Here is an 18,483-nt window from a genome sequence, read left to right as displayed (position 1 = left end):
GGGGGATCACGAGGTCAGGAGATCGAGACCATCCTGGCTAACACGGTGAAACCCCGTCTCTACTAAAAATACAAGAAAATTAGCCGGGCGAGGTGGTGGGCGCCTGTAGTCCCAGCTACTGGGGAGGCTGAGGCAGGAGAATGGCGTGAACCCGGGGGGGCGGAGCTTGCAGTGAGCCGAGATCGCACCACTGCACTCCAGCCTGGGGCACAGAGCAAGACTCCGTCTCAAAAAAAAAAAAAAAGTCAAAAGGAAATATCGAAAGAAATCCCTAAAAATGGAAACAAACAAATGAACTTCACTGTATATCAAGTTGCAAAGACCCTGTTTCAATTACAGTCACATTCACAGCTACCAGCAGATTAGGATTTGGATATATGTGGGTGGGTGTGTGTAAATTTTTTTGTGACTTGGGCACTCTTGCCCAGGTTGGAGTATGTGCTGCTATATGGCTTATTGCATCCTCAACTTCCGGGGGTCAAGTGATCCTCCCATCTCAGCCTCCGAGTAGCTGAGACTGCACACAGGTCACAGGTGCCACCGCCACGCCCAGCTTATTTATTTATTTATTTAATTTTGTAGAGATGGGGGTCTTGCTTGTTGCCCTGCCCTCACCATGCTAGCCTCCAGCTCCTGGGCTCAAGAGATCCTCCCACCTTGGCCTCCCAAAGTGCCAGGATTATAGGCATGAACCACCATGCCCAGCTGGGATATACATTTTTAGGGGCTACTACTCAACCCATTACATCAAGTATTAGCTATGGTAGCTTTAAACATAGGCATTTATTTGAATAGTTTACTTCTCCATGGTGACATGCCTATAGTTACACACACTTACAAGCAGGACTATAGCCTGAGTTCCTAGAAGAGGCTTAGTTAAGTGCGTATCAAAGGTTCCATCCCCTGGCCACATGCCTTGACTTTCAGGCCTACAAATGAGCAATAGGGGACCTCGGAAAGTGACTCCTCCTATCGCAGCCTCCTGAGTCTCAGCACTGCCCTGAGAGCCTTTTCTTACCAAGGCCAGGGTGAGGAACTTCCGGCTGTAAGGACCCTATGCCTCTCAGAGCTGAACTGGGGAACCCTTGCTCAACTTCCCGAAGATTTTCCTGCTGGGCATGGTGGAGCATGCCTGTAGTCCCAGCTACTCAGGAGGCCGAGGCAGGAGGATCGTTTGAGCCCAGCAGTTTGAAATCCGAATTCCCTGATCCTTCTGACTGGCACTGCACCCAGGTAGAGTGGGCTCTAGAGATCTGAGAAAGCCCAGGGAGTCTTACAAGAGGAAGCCAGGCCAGGCGCAGTGGCTCACACGTATAATCCCAGCACCTTGAGAGGCTGAGGTGGGTAAGGGATCACTTGAGCCAGAAGTTCGAGACCAGACTGGGCAACACTAAGACCTACATCTCTACTAAAAATTTTAAAATAGGCCGGGCGCGGTGGCTTATACCTGTAATCCCAGCACTTTGGGAGGCCGAGGAGGGTGAATCACCTGAGGTCAGGAGTTAGGGACCAGCCTGGCCAACATGGTGAAACCCCATCTCTACTAAAACAAATACAAAAATTAGCTGGCCGTGGTGGTGCACCTGTAATCCCAGCTACTCTGGAAGGAGCTGAAGAATGTTTGAACCTGGGAGGCGGAGGCTGCAGTGAGCCGAGATTGCCACGCACCCCAAGCCTGAAAAATTTGTTTAACTCACCCCAGCAGCAGCAGCAAGAAAAGAAAAACATAGTGAAACCAGCCACAAAATGAAAATGAAGGAAGGTAACACGCCTGTAATCCCAACACTTTGGGAGGCCAAGCATGGCATCACCTGAGGTCAGGAGTTCAAGACCAGCCTGGCCAAAATGGTAAACCCCACCGTACTAAAACAATGGCTGTGGGCGGTGGTAACACCCGTAATCCAGCTACCCTGAGTTTAGGCAGTAAGAATCGCTTGAACCCTGGAGACGGAGGATTGCAATGAGACGAGATTTGCTGAATGCCTGCACCTGTATGAAGGACAGACTCTGTCTCAAAAAAAAAAAGGGCGGGGTCGGCTTGGGGCCCACGCTTGTAATCCCAGCACTTTGGGAAAGTCGAGGCGGCTTATTCTGGTGTCAGGGATCGAGACCATCCTCTGGCTACCACAGCAGTCCCATCTCCCACAAAACAAAACAAATGAATGGCTATGGTGGCAGGCACCTGTAGTCCTGAAGGCTGCTGGGGAGGCTGAGGCTGGAGAATGGCGTGAACCCGGGAGGCGGAGCTTGCAGTGAGCTGAGATGGCACCACAGCACTCCGGCACTCCAGCCTGGGCAACACAGCCAGACTCCGTCTCAAAAAAAAAAAAAAATAAAATAAAAAAAAAATTAGCCGGGTGCAGTGGCCTGCGGCTGTAGTCCCAGCTACTCGGGAGGCTGAGGCACCAGAATCACTTAAGGCCGGAATGCGGAGTTTGTAGTGAACCGAGACTGTGCTACTGCACCTCTCCAGCCTGGGTGACAAAGTGAGACTCCATCTCAAAAAAACAGAAAAAAAAAAAAAAGGAAAGAAACAGGGTCTATGAGGTGTCCCAGCATCAACATGGCGATGAAAGTAGCAGCAGACCGCATGCTGGGTCATCCTTTCTGACTTTTCTAGACTTTTCTATATGCACAACTTTTGCACAACTTGCAAACGCCTACCCATCGTTGAAACCTCTGCTTGGGTGTCCCCTTGTGGCAGCCAGTGGTTACTGCAGTTTTTTTGTTTGCCCTTTCAACAGTAAGGGTGGCCAATCAGAGTTCCCCATCCCCCTGGCTACAGGGATTGGTTAAAGGAACAGCACGGAATTTACCAAGGCCAGTGAGATTCTCCCATGAGAAGGATACCAAGGGCTGGGAGGGAGAAGAACTCTTTCCTGGGGAGTTAAAGCGAAAGTCCAGCGCCCCTTAGGTTCTGTCTTCTGGAAGAAGCTTTCCGCAGAAAGAATCCAGCAGGCACAAGACAACAGAGGTACTTGGTGGACAGGGAAGTATGGTTTGAGCCCCTGGATCCAGCTATACCTGAAGCCCCAGCTATGATGTTCCACTTACGTGAGCCCAACAAGTTTTGTTTTTAATTGCTTCGTCCACTTGGAATTTGCAGTCTGTCCCTGGCAAAAGAGCCAGTACTAATGCATATCTGCTCTGTGAACTCTTCCCTAGCTGCCCTGCTCAAAAGCTAATCATTCCTTCTCTTATATTTTGAACTTTAGTACCCTCCACTGATTTCTGTCATTGCCTGGTTTATGCCATGTTGTAATTGCTTGTTTCAGCCCCCTTAACTTTGACTTGTAGGAGCAAGGACCTAAGAGGTTTCCTGGGGCTCTGTTTGGGGCTGTTCAGGACAGTTTACTCTCCCCTATCATCATGAATGCATGACTCAGGCCGGGGCAATCAGAAGGCTTCCCTGGCTGGCTGAGCATGGTGGCTCATGCCTGTAATCCCAGGACTTTGGGAGACCAGCGGGTGGATCACCTGTGCCCAGGAGTTCAAGACCAGCCTGGAGAATATAGCGAGACCTCATCTCTATTAAAAAACAAAACAAAACTAAGAATTAGCTGGGCGTGGTGGCACATGCCTGTAATTCCAACTACTTGGGAGGCTGAGATAGGAAGATGGCTTGAGCCTGGGATGTCGAGGCTGCAGTGAGCCGTGATCGTGCTACTGCACTCTACCCTGGGTGACAGAGCGAGATCCTATCTTAAAAAAAAAAAAAAAAAAAAAAAAAAAAAAAAAGGCTTCCTTGGGATAGTTTTGGGATTGCAGAGCCGGAGTGATCAGCCATCAAAGTCAGGTATACCCGCGGCCATTTTCTTCACCGGGTAGTCATGGCCATATCTAAGCTCGAGCCCAGCTGTATCTGGATGTGCTTTTATAAATCATCCTTCCCTTATTCCACTAACCAAAATCCTATTCTGGATCTAGCTTTTAAATTATATTTCTGGACTAGGCACGTGGCTCACGCCTGTAATCCCAGCACTTTGGGAGGTCGGGCGCAGTGGATCACTCCTGAAACAGAGTCCGGAGACCAGCCTGGCCAACATGACAAACTTTGCCCCTACTAAACAAAATTAGCCAGGCATGGTGGTGGGTGCTGCCCATAATCCCAGCTACTTCAGAGGCTGAGTCAGGAAAATCACTCTGAACCCAGAGCGGAGTGAGCCGAGATCACACCATTGCATTCTGAAGCCTGGCCATGTAAGAGCAAAACTCTGTCTCAAAAAAAAAAAAAAAAAATTATATTTCTTCCAGCTGAAACCTAAGAAGTCTAGACCAATGTACCTCTCCAACTAACAAAAATGCCCTACCCACTACTAAAAAAAAAAAAAAAGAAAGGTATAAAAGCCAGTACTGGCAAGGTTGTAATGAAACTGGCAAACATATATTTCCTTTTAAATGGGAAAAAAGTCGGTATTATATCTCAAAAGCTGTAAAAGTATTGCACCCTTCAGCTCAGCAATCCATTTCTGAAAATTTCTCCTAAGGAAGTCTTTCGAGTGAAGGGACAAGGCCTGACAGCAATATCGCCAATTCTAAAAGAGCAATATTTTGCTGGGCGCGGTGGCTCACGCCTGTAATCCCAGCACTTTGGGAGGCCAAGGCAGGTGGATCACCTAAGGTCAGGAGTTCGAAACCAGCCTAGCCCAACATGGCAAGACCCCGTCTCTACTAAAAGTACAAAAATTAGCCAGCCATGGCGGTGTGTGTCTGTAATCCCAGCTACTTGGGGGGCTGAGGCACGAAAATTTCTTGAACCTGGGAGGTAGAGGTTGCAGTGAGCCGAGATCATGCCACTGCACTCCAGCCTGGGCAACAGAGTGAGACTCCATCTTAAAAGTAAATAAATAAATAGCAGTATTTAAAAAAAAAAAAAAATTAGCTGGGCCAGGCGAGGTGGCTCATGCCTGTAATCCCAGCACTCTGGTAGGCCGAGGTGGGCAGATCATGAGATCAAGAGATCAAGACCATCCTGGTCCACATGGTGAAACTAAAATACAGCCTCCCTAGTAGTTGAGATTACAGTTGTCTGCCACCACGCCCAGTTACTTTTTTGTATTTTCAGTAGAGACAGGGTTTTGCCATATCGGCCAGGCTAGTCTCGAACTCCTGACCTCAGGTGATCTACCCAGAGGCTAAGGCAGGAGAATCACTTGAACCTTGGAGGTGGAGGTTGAAGAGAGCTGAGATCTGCCACTGCACTCCAGCCTGGGCAACAATAGTGAAACTCCGTCTCAAAAAAAAAAAAAAAAGAAATGCAGACACCCTCATGGGTTGTGCTTCGCTGGTCAAGGCAGTGACCCTCTCCCATCCAGGGAACCAGGAGCCTCACAGGGATCAGGACCTTCCTGATCCATGGCCACCTGAGCTGAAACAACATATCATTTGTGCCTTGCCCATTGCATTCCTGGGGTGCAGGCAACCAAAGAACAGAGGTTCATTTGCCCCCGTCCTTAGCTGCCTTCATATCCCAGAGTCAGAATAAGCTGAGATTCCTCAAATGGTTTTTTGTTTTGTTTTGTTTTGTTTTTTAGATGGAGTTTCACTCTTGTTGCCCAGGATGGAGTGCAGTGCTGTGATCTCAGCTCACTGCAACTTCTGCCTCCCAGGTTCAAGCGATTCTTCTGCCTCAGCCTCCTGAGTAGCTGGGATTACAGGCATGTGTCACCACGCCTGGGTAATTTCGTATTTTTAGTAGAGACGGGGTTTCTCCATGTTGGTCAGGCTGGTCTTGAACTCCTGACCTCAGATGATCCACCTGCCTCAGCCTCCCAAAGTGCTGGGATTGCGGGTGTGAGCCACCGCACCCAGCCATGGGGTCTTTCTTTTCTTTCCTTCTTTCCTCCTTTTTTCCTTCTTTCCTTTCCTTCCTTGCCTTCCTTTTCTTTCTCTTTTCTTTTCTTTTGTTTCAAGATGGAGTCTCGCTCTGTCACCCAGGCTGGAGTGCAGTGGTACAATCTCGGCTCACTGCAACCTCCAGCTCCTAGGTTCAAGCAATTCTCCTGCCTCAGTCTCCCAAGTAGCTGGGATTGCAGGCAACCACCACCACGCTCAGCCAATTTTTATATTTTTAATGGAGATGGGGTTTTACCAATGTTGGCCAGGCTGGTCTTGAATTCCTGACCCCAAGTGATCTGCCCACCTTGGCCTCCCAAAGTGCTGGGATTACAGGTGTGAGCCACTGTGCCCGTCCTCAAGTGGGATCTTGAAACTTCCTCCACTGCCCACCTGCGCCCAGCTGCCTGGTAGAAGTTCCTTAGATGGGCACAGAGACTGCTGGATCCAGCCACCCTTCATCCTGCACACATCTCTGCCCCTGCGCATTAATTGTGCACCTACTGCGTGCTGGCACAGACTAAAGGGAAAGAAGACCCAGCCTCAACATTCAAACTACTCTGGGCGAAAAGAGGGAGAGGCAGGGGTGGGGAGTGGAGCAGTAAATATACTCTCCAAGGGGTGGGCCAGGGCTGGACATGGGAGCAGGGGCCATGGGCAGTGGCTGACCACCAAAAGCACATCTGTGGCCTAGTATTTTTGTTGTTGTTGTTTGAGACAGGATCTCACTCTGTTGCCCAGGCTGGAGTGCAGTGGCAAGATGGTAGCTCAGGCCGGGTGCAGTGGCTCATGCCTGTAATCTCAGCACTTTGGGAGGCCGAGGTGGGTGGATCACTTGAGACCAAGAGTTCGAGACTAGCCTGGCCAACATGGTAAAACCTTGTCTCTGCTAAAAATACAAAAATTAGCTAGGTGTGGTGGCGCATGCACATAATCCCTGCTACTCGGGAGGCTGAGGCAGGAGAATTGCTTGAACCCAGGAGGTGGAGGTTGTAGAGAGCCAAGATCACACCACTGCACTCCAGCCTGGGCAACAGAGAGAGACTCCATCTCAAAAAAACAAAAAAAAAGAAAAGGATCGTAGTTCACTGCAGCATTGAACTCCTGGACTCAAGTGATCCTCCTGTTTCAGCCTCCTGAGAAGCTGGGACCAGTCTGGTCTGGAACTCCTGGACTCAACTGATCCTCCTGCCTCCACCTCCCAAATGTGAGCCTTGTCTTCTCACCTGAGCTCCCCAAAGGCCTCACTATCTCCAGACACCGCCTGGAGAAAAAGGACACATTCATCCTTTAAGAATGCATGTCTGGGCCGCGCGCGGTGGCTCACACCTGTAATCCCAGCACTTTGGGAGGCGAGGCGAGGCTGGGATCCGCGAGGTCAGGAGATGAGACCATCCTGGCTCTTTATGGTGAAACCCTGTCTCTACTAAAAAAACTAGCCGGGAAGTGAGGGTGGTGGCAGCCACCTGTAGTCCCAGCCTCGGGAGGCTGAAGCCAGGAGAATAAGTAAACCAGAGAGTGGGAGCTTGCAGTGAGCTGAGATCCGGCCACTGCACTCCAACCTGGGAAACAGAGCAAGACTGCGTCGTCAAAAAGAATGCATGTGGGCCGACCCACGGTGGCTCACACCTGTAATCCAGCACTTTGGAAGGCCAAGCCAGGTGGATCACCTGAGGTCAGGTTCCGAGACAACATGGCAAAACCCTGTCTCTACTGAAAATACAAAAAATTAACCGGGCATGGTGGCAGACAACTGTAATTTCAACTACTCGGGAGGCTGAGGCAAGACAATTGCTTTAACTCAGGAGGCAGAGATTGCAATGAGCCAAGATTGCGCCATTGCACTCCAGCCTGGCTGACAAGAGTGAAACTGTGTTTAAAAAACAACAACAACAACAAAGAATGTGTGTCTGCCCAGACATCTCTCTCCCTACCATGGCCATGAGGGCCCTTGCAGTCCCCAAACTGGGCTTGATTTACTCTGACAGAGCCAAAAGGACAGAGCCCTAATGCAGAGCTGTGTGGTCCCCGTGAGCTCCAAATCTCCCTCCCTTCCAAGGCCACTCCTATTAGCAGCTAGCAAAGTCCAGAGAGGCTTGGAGCCCCCAGGGGCAGGATCTGAGCACCTGTGCAGAGTCCATGAGTCCTGCCTTCCCCCACCTGGCTCCCTAGTGCTTGGGTTCAGGGTGGCCTTAGTCCTCAGAAGCGCCCAAACTTCCCTGGGTTGTGGGGATGGGAGGCTAGAGACAAATGTAGCTTCTGCCCAGTGCAGCGGTACACATCTGTGGTCCCAGCTACTCGGGAGGCTGGGGCGGGAGGATCACTTGAGCCCAGGAGTTCTGGGCTGTAGCACACTGTGCTGATTGGGTGTCCACATTAAGTCTGGCATCAATATGGTGACCTCCTGGGAGCAGGGAACCACCAGGTTGCCCAAGGAGGGTTGAACCAGCCTAGGTTGGAAACGGAGATGGTCAAAACTCCAGTGCTGATCCATAGCGGGATCATGCCTGTGACTAGCCACTGCACTCCAGCCTGGGCAACAGAGTGAGACCCTGTCTCTAAAAAAGATAAATTTTAGGCTGGGCACAGTGGCTTATGCCTGTAATCCCAGCACTTTGGGAGGCTGAGGCAGGCAGATCACTTGAGGTTAGGAATTCCAGGCCAGTATGGTGAAAGTCTGTCTCTACAAAAATACAAAAAAAAAAAAAAAAAGAAGAAAAAAAAAAAATTAGCCGGGCGTGGTGACCTGCGCCTGTGGCCCCAGCTGCTCTGGAGGCTGAGGCACGAGAATTGCTTGAACCTGGGAGGCGGGGGTGAGCCAAGATTGCGCCACTGCACTCCAGCCTGGGTGACTGAGCAAGATTCTGTCTAGAAAAAAAAAAGAGATACCTTTTAAAAATGCAGTTTTTTTTGCAAATCAACATCCAGCTTGGCAGGTTTTGCTCTATTTAGCATTTTTTTTGTTTGGTGGTGGTGGTTGTTTTTTTTTAGATGGGTATTGCTCTGTTACTCTTGCTGGTCTCAAACTCCTGGCCTTAAGCAGTCCACCTTCCCACCTCACCTTCCCAAAGGGCTGGAATTACAGCAGGGGTCCCCAGTCCCTGGGCTGAGGACTGGTACCAGTCTGTGGTTTGTTAGGAACCAGGCCACACAGCAGCGGCTGAGCAGCAGGCAAACGAATGAAGTTTCATCTGTGTTTACAGCCAGTCCCCATCACTCCCCAATACCTCCTGAGCTCTGCCTTCTGTCAGACCAGCAGCGGCAGCGTTAGATTCTTATAGGAGTGTGAACCCTATTGTGAACTGCACATGCGAGGGATCTAGGTTGTGCACTCCCTATGATAATCTAATGCCCTGATGATCTGAGGTGGAACAGTTTCATCCTGAAAACATCTTCATTCCCCTAAGCCCCCAGTGCATGGAAAAATTGTCTTCTACAGACCCAGTCCCTGGTGCCAAAAAGGTTGGGGACTGCTGGATTACAGGCATGAGCCTCTGTGTCAGGCTTCACAGCATTGTTTTCTATTTGTTTTTTTGAGACAGAGACTCACTCCGTTGCCCATGCTGGAGTTCAGTGGTGTGATCTCGGCTCACTGCAACCTCCGCCTCCCAGATTCAAGTGATTCTCCTGCCTCAGCCTCCTGAGTAGCTGGGATTACAGGCGTGCACCACCATGTCTGGCTGATTTTTGTATTTTTAGTAGAGATAGGGTTTCACCATGTTTGCCAGGCTGGTCTCGAGCTCCTGACCTCAAATGATCCACCCGCCTTGGCCTCCCAAAGTGGTAAGTTTACAGGTGTGAGCCACCGTGCCAAGCCATTTATTTGATTATTTATTTATTTATATTATTTTACTTTATTTTATTGAGATAGAGTCTTGCTCTGTTGCTCAGGTTGGAGTGCAGTGGCACGATCTCGGCTCACTGCAAGCTCCGCCTCGCGGGTTCACGCCAGTCTCTTGCCTCAGCCTCCCTAGTAGCTGGGACTACAAGTGCCCGCCACCACGCCCTGCTAATTTTTTATATTTTTAGTAGAGATAGGGTTTCACCGTGTTAGCCAGGATGGTCTCGATCTCTTGAATTCGTGATCCGCCCGCCTTGCCTCCCAAAGTGCTGGGATTACAGGCGTGAGCCACCATGCCCAGCCTATTTATTTATTTATTGAGACAGAATCTCCCTCTGTAGCCCAGACTGGAGCGGAGTGGTGCAATCTTGGCTCACTGCAAACTTTGCTGCCTGAATTCAAGCGATTCTCCTGCCTCAGCCTCCAGAGTAGCTGGGATCACAGGCATGTGCCACTGATACGGGAGTGCTGGGAAGGGAAGAGCGTGGTCCCTTTAAACCAGAGGGAAGGGAAGTGCGGGGGTAAAGGAGGGCGTGGTCCCTGGCTAGGGCTCCACCCCCAGGGACCTAGGTGAGGACAGGCACTTTTGCCTTTGTGCCCAAATATTGCATTTTCCAGAACCACCCTGGCCCACCACGCCCCCATCCTGTGCCTATAAAAACCCGAGACCCTAGCGGGCAGACACACAAGCTGCTGGACGTCTTGAAGAACACATCTGTGGAAGACGATACAAGTGGCTGGACAGCGAGAGGATGGACTGCGAGAGGACGTCGAGGGAGCACGCTGGCTGGCGGAAGAGCACACTGGCATGCGTGCGGGTCGTCGACCAGTGGAACCAGGCAGTTTGGCCTGGGCAGTCAGGGGAGAGCTGGGGCCTCCTAGCGGCCCACCTCCAGAGAAAGACCATCTCCCTTCTGGCTCCCCCATCTACCGAGGGGTACTTCCACTCAATAGTAGTGTCGAGATTGCGCCATTGCACTCCAGCCTGGGCAACAAGAGCAGAAACTTTATTTATTTATTTTTAAAATTTATTTATTTATTTTTGAGACGGAGTCTTGCTCTGTCACCCGGGCTGGAGTGCAGTGGCCAGATCTCAGCTCACTGCAAGCTCTGCCTCCCAGGTTTTTGCCATTCTCCTGCCTCAGCCTCCCGTATAGCTGGGACTACAGGCACCCGCCACCTCGCCCAGCTAGTTTTTTGTATTTTTTAGTATAGGCGGGGTTTCACCGCGTTAGCCAGGATGGTCTCGATCTCCTGACCTCGTGATCCGCCCGTCTCGGCCTCCCAAAGTGCTGGGATTACAGGCTTGAGCCACCGCGCCCAGCCTTGAAAAAAACTTTATACTCGTTCTCCAAGCCCAGGTATGATCTAATTCTGGTACACCAAGGCAAGAAACCCCGGGATACTGAAATCCCTCTGTCTGGGGCAGGCACAGTGGCTCATGCCTGTAATTCCAGGACTTTGGGAGGCCAAGGTGGGTGGATCACTAGAGGTCAAGAGTTTGAGACCAGCCTGGCCACCATGGTGAAACCCCATCTCTACTAAAAATTAAAAAAATTAGCTGGGTGAGGGTGCGGTCACCTGTAGTCCTGCGGAGAATCACTTGAACCCAGGAGGCGGAGGTTGCAGTGAACCAAGATCGCACCACTGCACTCCAGCCTGGGGGACAGAGCAAGACTCTGTCTCAAAAAAAAAAAAAAGAAAAAGAAAAAAAAAAAAGAAAAGAAATCCCTCTGTCTTTGTGACAAGGTAGAGGGTCTAATTGAGTTGGTAAGCTGCCTATAGACGGTAAACTAAAAGAGCACCCTGTAACACATGCCCCCTGGGGCTTCAGGAGCTGTAAACATGCACCCTGGACACTACTGTGGGGTCAGAATCCCATAGCCTGCCTATCTGTATGCTCCCCTAGAGGTTAAGAAGAAAGCTACACCCCCATCGCCCATCCTGCAAGGGGAACAAGGGAACTTTCCCCTTACACTACCATGCCTGGCTAATATTTTTTGTATTTTTAAGAGACAGGGTTTTCCTATGTTGGCCAGGCTGGTCTTGAACTCCTGGCCTCAAGCAATCCACTTGCCTCAGCCTCCCAAAGTTCTGAGATTACGGGCGTGAGCCACCGCACCCAGCCAAAGTCATCCAATTCATAGAAACAGAAAGTAGAATGTTGGGTGCCAGGGGCTGAGGGAGGGGAAGAAGGAGGGAGCGTTTAATAGGTATAGAGTTTGTTTAGGAAGAACAAGTTCTGAAGATGGATGGTGGTAATGGTTCCACAACAATGTGAACGTACTTAATGCTACCCAAGTGTATGCTTACAAATGGTTAAGATGGTATTTTATGTCACACACATTTTACTACAAAACAACAACAACAAACAAACAAAAAAACAGGCAAAGTGGCTTGTACCTGTAGTCCTAACTACTCGGGAGGCTGAGGAGAGAGGATCGCTTGAACCCAGGAGATTGAGGCTGCAGTGAGCTATGATTGTGTCTCTGCACTCCAGCCTGGGTGAAAGAGTGAGAACTTGTCTCAAAAAATAAAGTAAGGCCAAGCGGCGTGGTGGCTCACGCCTGTAATCCCAGCACTTTGGGAGGCCGAGGTTGGGGAGTGGGGAATCACCTGAGTTCGGGAGTTCGAGACCAGCATGACCAACGTGGAGAAACCCCATCTCTACTACAAATACAAAATTAGCTGGGCGTGGTGGCACATGCCTGTAATCCCAGCTTACTCCGGGAGGCTGAGGTGGAGGAATTGCTTTAAACCTGGGAGGGATGGTTGCAGTGAGTCGAGATTGCACCCATTGCACTCCAGCCTGGGCAGCAAGAGCAAAAACTACGTCTCAAAAAAATAAAATAAAAATTCAGTGTGACCAAAATAAAATAAATGGTTTAAAGGGTAAGTTTTATGCTATGTGTATTTTATTGCCAAAGAAAAACATCAAGTATGGAAGAGCATTTATGAAATGAAAACTAAAAATGTAAGTGAGGAAAGAAAGACACGCAGGCCAGGTGCATGGGTGGCCCACTCTGCCTGTAATCCTAAAGCACTTTGGCGCCAACGCGGAGTGGACTAATGCAGGTCAGGAGATAGAGACCATCCTGGCTTAACACGGTGAAAACCTCGGCCTCTACTAAAATACAAAAATTAGCTGGGCGGCCGGGCGCTGTGGCTCAAGCCTGTAATCCCAGCACTTTGGGAGGCCGAGGCGGGCGGATCACGAGGGTCAGGAGGATCGAGACTATCCTGGCCAACATGAAACCCCCGGCTCTACTGAAAATACAAAACTAGGCCGGGCATGGGTGGCGGGATGCACTGTAGTCTCAGCCACTTGGGAGCTGGAGGCGGGAGAATGGCGGAACCCGGAGGCGGAGCCTGCAGTGAGCCGAGATCAGGCCACTGCACTCCAGCCTGAGCAATAGCCAGACCTGGCCTGTGGAATTATTGAGCAGTGATGGCTGGTGCCCAGAGTCCCAGCTTACCTCGGGAGGCTGAGGCAGGGGAGAATGAGCAAGGAACCTGGGGAGGCGGAGCTTGCAGTGAGCGGAGGACCAAGGGGCCACCAAAGACTCCAGCCTGGGCAACAGAGTGAGGGCTCCCCTCAGGAAAAAAGATACATGCAAAACATGTTTGTAAATGCATAAATATCTCTGGAAGGAAAAGTGAGCTTCACTCCTGTGACCTTAAGTGATAATTTCCCACCTCAGCCTCTCTGTAATAGCTGGGATCTATAGGTGCGCACTGTACTATGCCTCGCTAATTTTTGTATTTTTTTATTTTTATTTTTTGAGACGGAGGTCTCACACCAGGCTGGAGCAGTGCTGGATCTTGGCCTGCAAGCTCTGCCTCCCAGGTTCATTTCTATTCTCCTGCCTGAGCCTCCCAGTAGTGGGACTACAGGCACTCCGCCACCACCGCTAATTTTGTGTTTTAGTAGAGATGGGTTTCTACCCACTTTAGCTTGTGGGATGGTCTTGATCTCCTGGATCTTGTGGATCCGGGCCCCACCTCGGCCTCCCAAAGTGCTGGGATTACAGGTGGGAGCCACTGTGCCTGGCCTAATTTTTGTATTTTAGGTAGAGTAAGATTTCACTCATGTTGCCCAGGCTGGTCTCAAGTGATCTGCCTGCCTCGGCCTCCCAAAGTGCTGGGATTACAGGCGTGAGCCACTGCACCTGGCCCACACCCGATTTTTGAGACAGTTCTCATTCTATTGCCCAAGCTGAGTAGTGAGTGGGAGACATTCAGCTCTCACTGCAACCCTCTACCTCCTGATTCACACTCCCTCCCGCTTCAGCCCTGAAGTAGGCTGAGACCACAGGCACACAGCCACCACTACACCTTTTGTATTTTCAGTGGAGAAGGGGTTTCCCCATGTTGCCCAGGCTGATCTCGAACTCCTGGCCTCAAGTGACTCCTCCTGCCCCCGGCTCCCAAAGTAAGCAGGGATTACAGGTGTGAGTTACCACGCCTGGCCCACACCCAATCTTTAAATATTGTTTTAGAGGACTCCACTCTGACCTCTCTTTCCCCCCACTGTAGTTCATCTGACCCCTTCTCCTGTGCTGCTGGGTATATACTGTTGCAAACTATCCTAGTGCAAGAAACCTCACCTTGGCAGGTCCAGTGAGGATTTACTTTGGCTGGGATTGTCTTCCCCTAAGGAGGTGCCCATTTACTTCCCAGATCCAAACTGCAGCCCCTCCCTGTGTGTGACCTGGGGCAGGTGGCTTAGCCACTCTGGGCCTCAGTTTCCTCACTTTGCTAACTGGGTTAAAAAAAATAGTTCTTTAGCTAGGTGTGGTGGCAGGCACCTGTAATCCAAGTTACTTGGGAGACTGAGGCAGGAGAATCGCTTGAACCTAGGAGGCGGCAGTGACAGCAAGCCGAGACCAGGCCTCTATACTCCAGCCTGGGCAACAAGAGTGAAACTCTGTCTCAAAAACAAACAAACACACACAAATAGTTCCTCAGCCAGGTGCGGTGGTTCACACCTGTAATCCCAACACTTCGGGAGGCCGAGGCGGGCAGATCACTTGAGGTCAGGAGTTTGAGACAAGCCTAGCCAACATGGCGAAACCCCATCTCTACTAAAAATACAAAAATTAGCTGAGCATAGTGGTGTGCACCTGTAGTCCCAGCTACTTGGGAGGCTGAGGCAGGAGAATCACTTGAACCTGGGAGACAGAGGCTGCAGTGAGCCAAGATCGTGCCACTGCACTCCAGCCTGGGTGAGAGAGCAAGACTCTGTCTTAAAAAAAAAAGTTCCCCCAAGCTGGGCATGGTGGCACATGCCTGTAGTCCCAGTTACTTGGGAGGCTGGGGCGGGAGGATGGCTTGAGCCCAGGGGGTGGAGGCTGCAGTGAGCTGTGACTGTGCCACTGCGCTCCAGCCTGTGAGACAAAGCAAGATCATATCTCAAAACAAAAAACAAAAACATGGCCCGAACATGATTAGGGCTACCAGTGAACATTAGCCTTTACGCCAGTCACTGGGGCAGCGGTACATGACTCAGTTTCTCCCCATCACTGCTGACTCTGCATGTTTTCGTTCCTCCCACTGCAATTGAGGAAACAAAAATCCACTGTCACTTCTCTCTCACCATATCCCTGACTTCTAGCAATGCATGTACTCCACACCAGGCATGTATCACATATTCAGGTTATAAAACCTGACTCTGGGTGAGTGTTTTGTTTTGTTTTGTTTTGTTTTGTTTTGAGACGGAGTCTCGCTCTGTCCCTTAGGCTGGAATGCAGTGGCACGATCTCAGCTCACTGCAACCTCCGTCTTCTGGGTTCAAGTGATTCTCCTGGAGAGTAGCTGGGACTATAGGCACGTGCCACTACTCCCGGCTAGTTTTTTGCATTTTCAGTAGAGACGGAGTTTCACCATGTTGGCCAGGCTGGTCTCAAACTCCTGGCCTCAGGTGATCTGCCTGCCTCAGCCTCCCAAAGTGCTGGGATTACAGGCATGAGCCACTGCGCCCGGCCAGGTTAGTGTTCTGATCTGCCCTCTTCTTCCACTTGGCTTGGACCTCATTCCCTGGCCAGCTCAGACAGCTCTCTGATGTTCTGCATTCTACCTGAAGCTGCTGAAGACCAAAATAGCCACTGAGCGTGTGACCTGGGGCGTGGGCTTCCAAACGGGGCTCAGGGGCAGCCTAGAGAGCTCTGCCCTTGGTGTTGGAGGAATTCGGGGGTGGAGCCAGTAAACACCATAGTACCAGCCAGGCACAGTGGCTCACGCCTGTAATCCCAGCACTTTGGGAGGCTGAGGCAGGCGGATCACCTGAGGTCAGGAGTTCAAGACCAGCCTGGCCAACATGGTGAAATCCTGTCTCTACTAAAAATGCAAAAATTAGCCAGGCACGGTGGTAGGCGCCAGTAATCCCAGCTATTCAGGAGGCTGAGGCAGGAGAATCGCTTGAACCCGGGGGCGGGAGGTTGTAGTGAGCCGAGATCGCGCCATTGCATTCCAGCCTGGGTGACAGAATGAGACTCTGTCTCAAACAAACAAACAAAAAATCATAGTGTCCTGGTGAATGGTGGCGAAGTCTAAGTGGAACGGGCTCTCAGTGACCCACACAGCCGGGAGTTGTGGCTCACACCTGTAATCCCAGCACTTTGGGAGGCTGAGGCAGGAGGATTGCTTGAGCCCAGGATTTCGAGACCAATCCAAACAGGCAACATAGCAAGACCTCGTCCTTATAAAAAATATAAAAATTGGCTGGGTGCGGCCCAGCGCAGTGGCTGAAGTATGTAATCCCAGCACTTTGGGAGGCCTAGGCAGGCAGATCATGAGGTCAGGAGATCGAGACCATCCTGGCAAACACGGTGAAATCCTGTCTCTACTTAAAAAAAATACAAAAAATTAGCCGGACATGGTGGCGGGCGCTTGTAGTCCCCAGCTACTTGGGAGGCTGAGGCAGGAGAATGGCGTGAACCTGGGAGGCGGAGCTTGCAGTGAGCCGAGATCATGCCACTGCACTCCAACCTGGGCAACAGAGGGAGACTCCAACTCAAAAAATAAAAATAAAAACAAAAAAAATAAATAATCAGATTTTTAAAAATTGGCTGGACGCAGTGGCTCACGCCTGTAATCCCAGCACTTTGGGAGGCTGAGGCGGGCGGATCACCTGAGGTCAGCAGATCGAGACCAGCCTCAACATGGAGAAACCCCGACTCTTACTACAAATACAAAATTAGCCAGGTGTAGTGGCACGTGCCTGTAATCCCAGCTACTCAGGAGGCTGAGGCAGGAGAATTGCTTGAACCTGGGAGGCGGAGGGAGGTTGCAGTGAGCCGAGATTGCACCATTGCACTCCAGCCTGGGCAACGAGAGCGAAACTCCGCCTCAAAAAAAAAAAAAAAAACAGTGACCCAAGTCCGAGGTCCAGCCCTGTTTCTGAAGATGTGGCCAGAAACTCAGCTTTCATTTTCTGCCTGGTTTCAGAGGAATTCTGGTCTCTGATGAAAGTTGGCAGAATGTGCCTGGGGACGTGCTGGGTGTTGGGATGCAGCTCTAACAGAACAACATGTCCTTCTCGGGAAGTTCTCATCTCTATGTCAGAGGAAATGGGAAGCCAACCAGAGAGGCTGTGACTATACTAAATGATTTCTGCTTAATAATACCTGGGGGGGCCAGAGGCGGTGTTTCATGCCTGTAATCCCAGTACTTTGGGAAGTTGAGAAGGGTGGATCACCTGAGGTCAGGAGTTCGAGACCAGCCTGGCCAACATGGTGAAACTTCCTCTCTACTAAAAATACAAAATTAGCTGGGTAAGGTGGCACTCACCTGTAATCCCAAGCTACTTGGGAGGCTGAGGTGGGAGAATCGCTTGAACCCGGGAGGCAGAGGTCGCAGTGAGCCAAGATCACACCACTGTACTCCAGCCTGGGCAACAAGAGTGAAACTACGTCTCAAATAAATAAATACATAAATAATTTCTGCTTAATAATACCTGGGGGACTAAATAATCTGTACAACAAACCCCCATGACACGAGTTTATCTATATAACCTGCACATGTGCCCCATAACTTAAAAGTTAAAAAAAAATTTTTTTTTTTTTTTTTTTTCAGGCAGAGTCTCACTCTGTCACCCAGGCTGGAGTGCAGTGGCCGGATCTCAGCTCACTGCAAGCTCCGCCTCCCAGGTTTATGCCATTCTCCTGCCTTAGCCTCCCTCCCGAGTAGCTGGGACTACAGGCGCCCGCCACCTCGCCCGGCTAGTTTTTTATATTTTTAGTAGAGACGGGGTTTCACCGTGTTAGCCAGGATGGTCTCGATCTCCTGACCTCGTGATCCACCCATCTCGGCCTCCCTAAGTGCTGGGATTACAGGCGTGAGCCACCGCGCCCAGCCTGAGCCACCGCGCCCAGCCAGGAGGTGCAATCGCCCTCCCCCATTAGCCTCCTAGGACCATGGGGTCCTGCAGAGAACCTTCTGGCACCACACAAATGTGGTTGCCGTGTTTTTCCTTTTTTACTGCGTCCTCCCCTACCCCCGCCAACTCCCTGGCCTGAATGCCGCTCCTGTGACCCCTCGAGGTGAGTGACCTCGGGGAAGTGGCAATCTGTGCCTCAGTTTCCTTATCTGGAAAACAGGCCTTGCTGTCGAGGACTCCCCTCCCTAATTCTGGGCAGTACGCATGCATAGGGCAGGTCCTCAATGAACTCTTATAGAATAAAGGACCGGCTCGTCCCCAGCACCTGGCTCAGTGCGTGTAAGCAGCTACACCCTACGGCATAAGATGTTCCCATTTTGCAGACGGGGAAACGGAGGTTGGGGAGGACGGTGATAGCCGTCGGGGGCTG

Source organism: Papio anubis, chromosome 20 (genome assembly GCF_008728515.1).
Source record: "Papio anubis isolate 15944 chromosome 20, Panubis1.0, whole genome shotgun sequence".
NCBI lineage: Eukaryota > Metazoa > Chordata > Mammalia > Primates > Cercopithecidae > Papio > Papio anubis.
Note: the sequence above shows the minus strand (reverse complement) of the source record.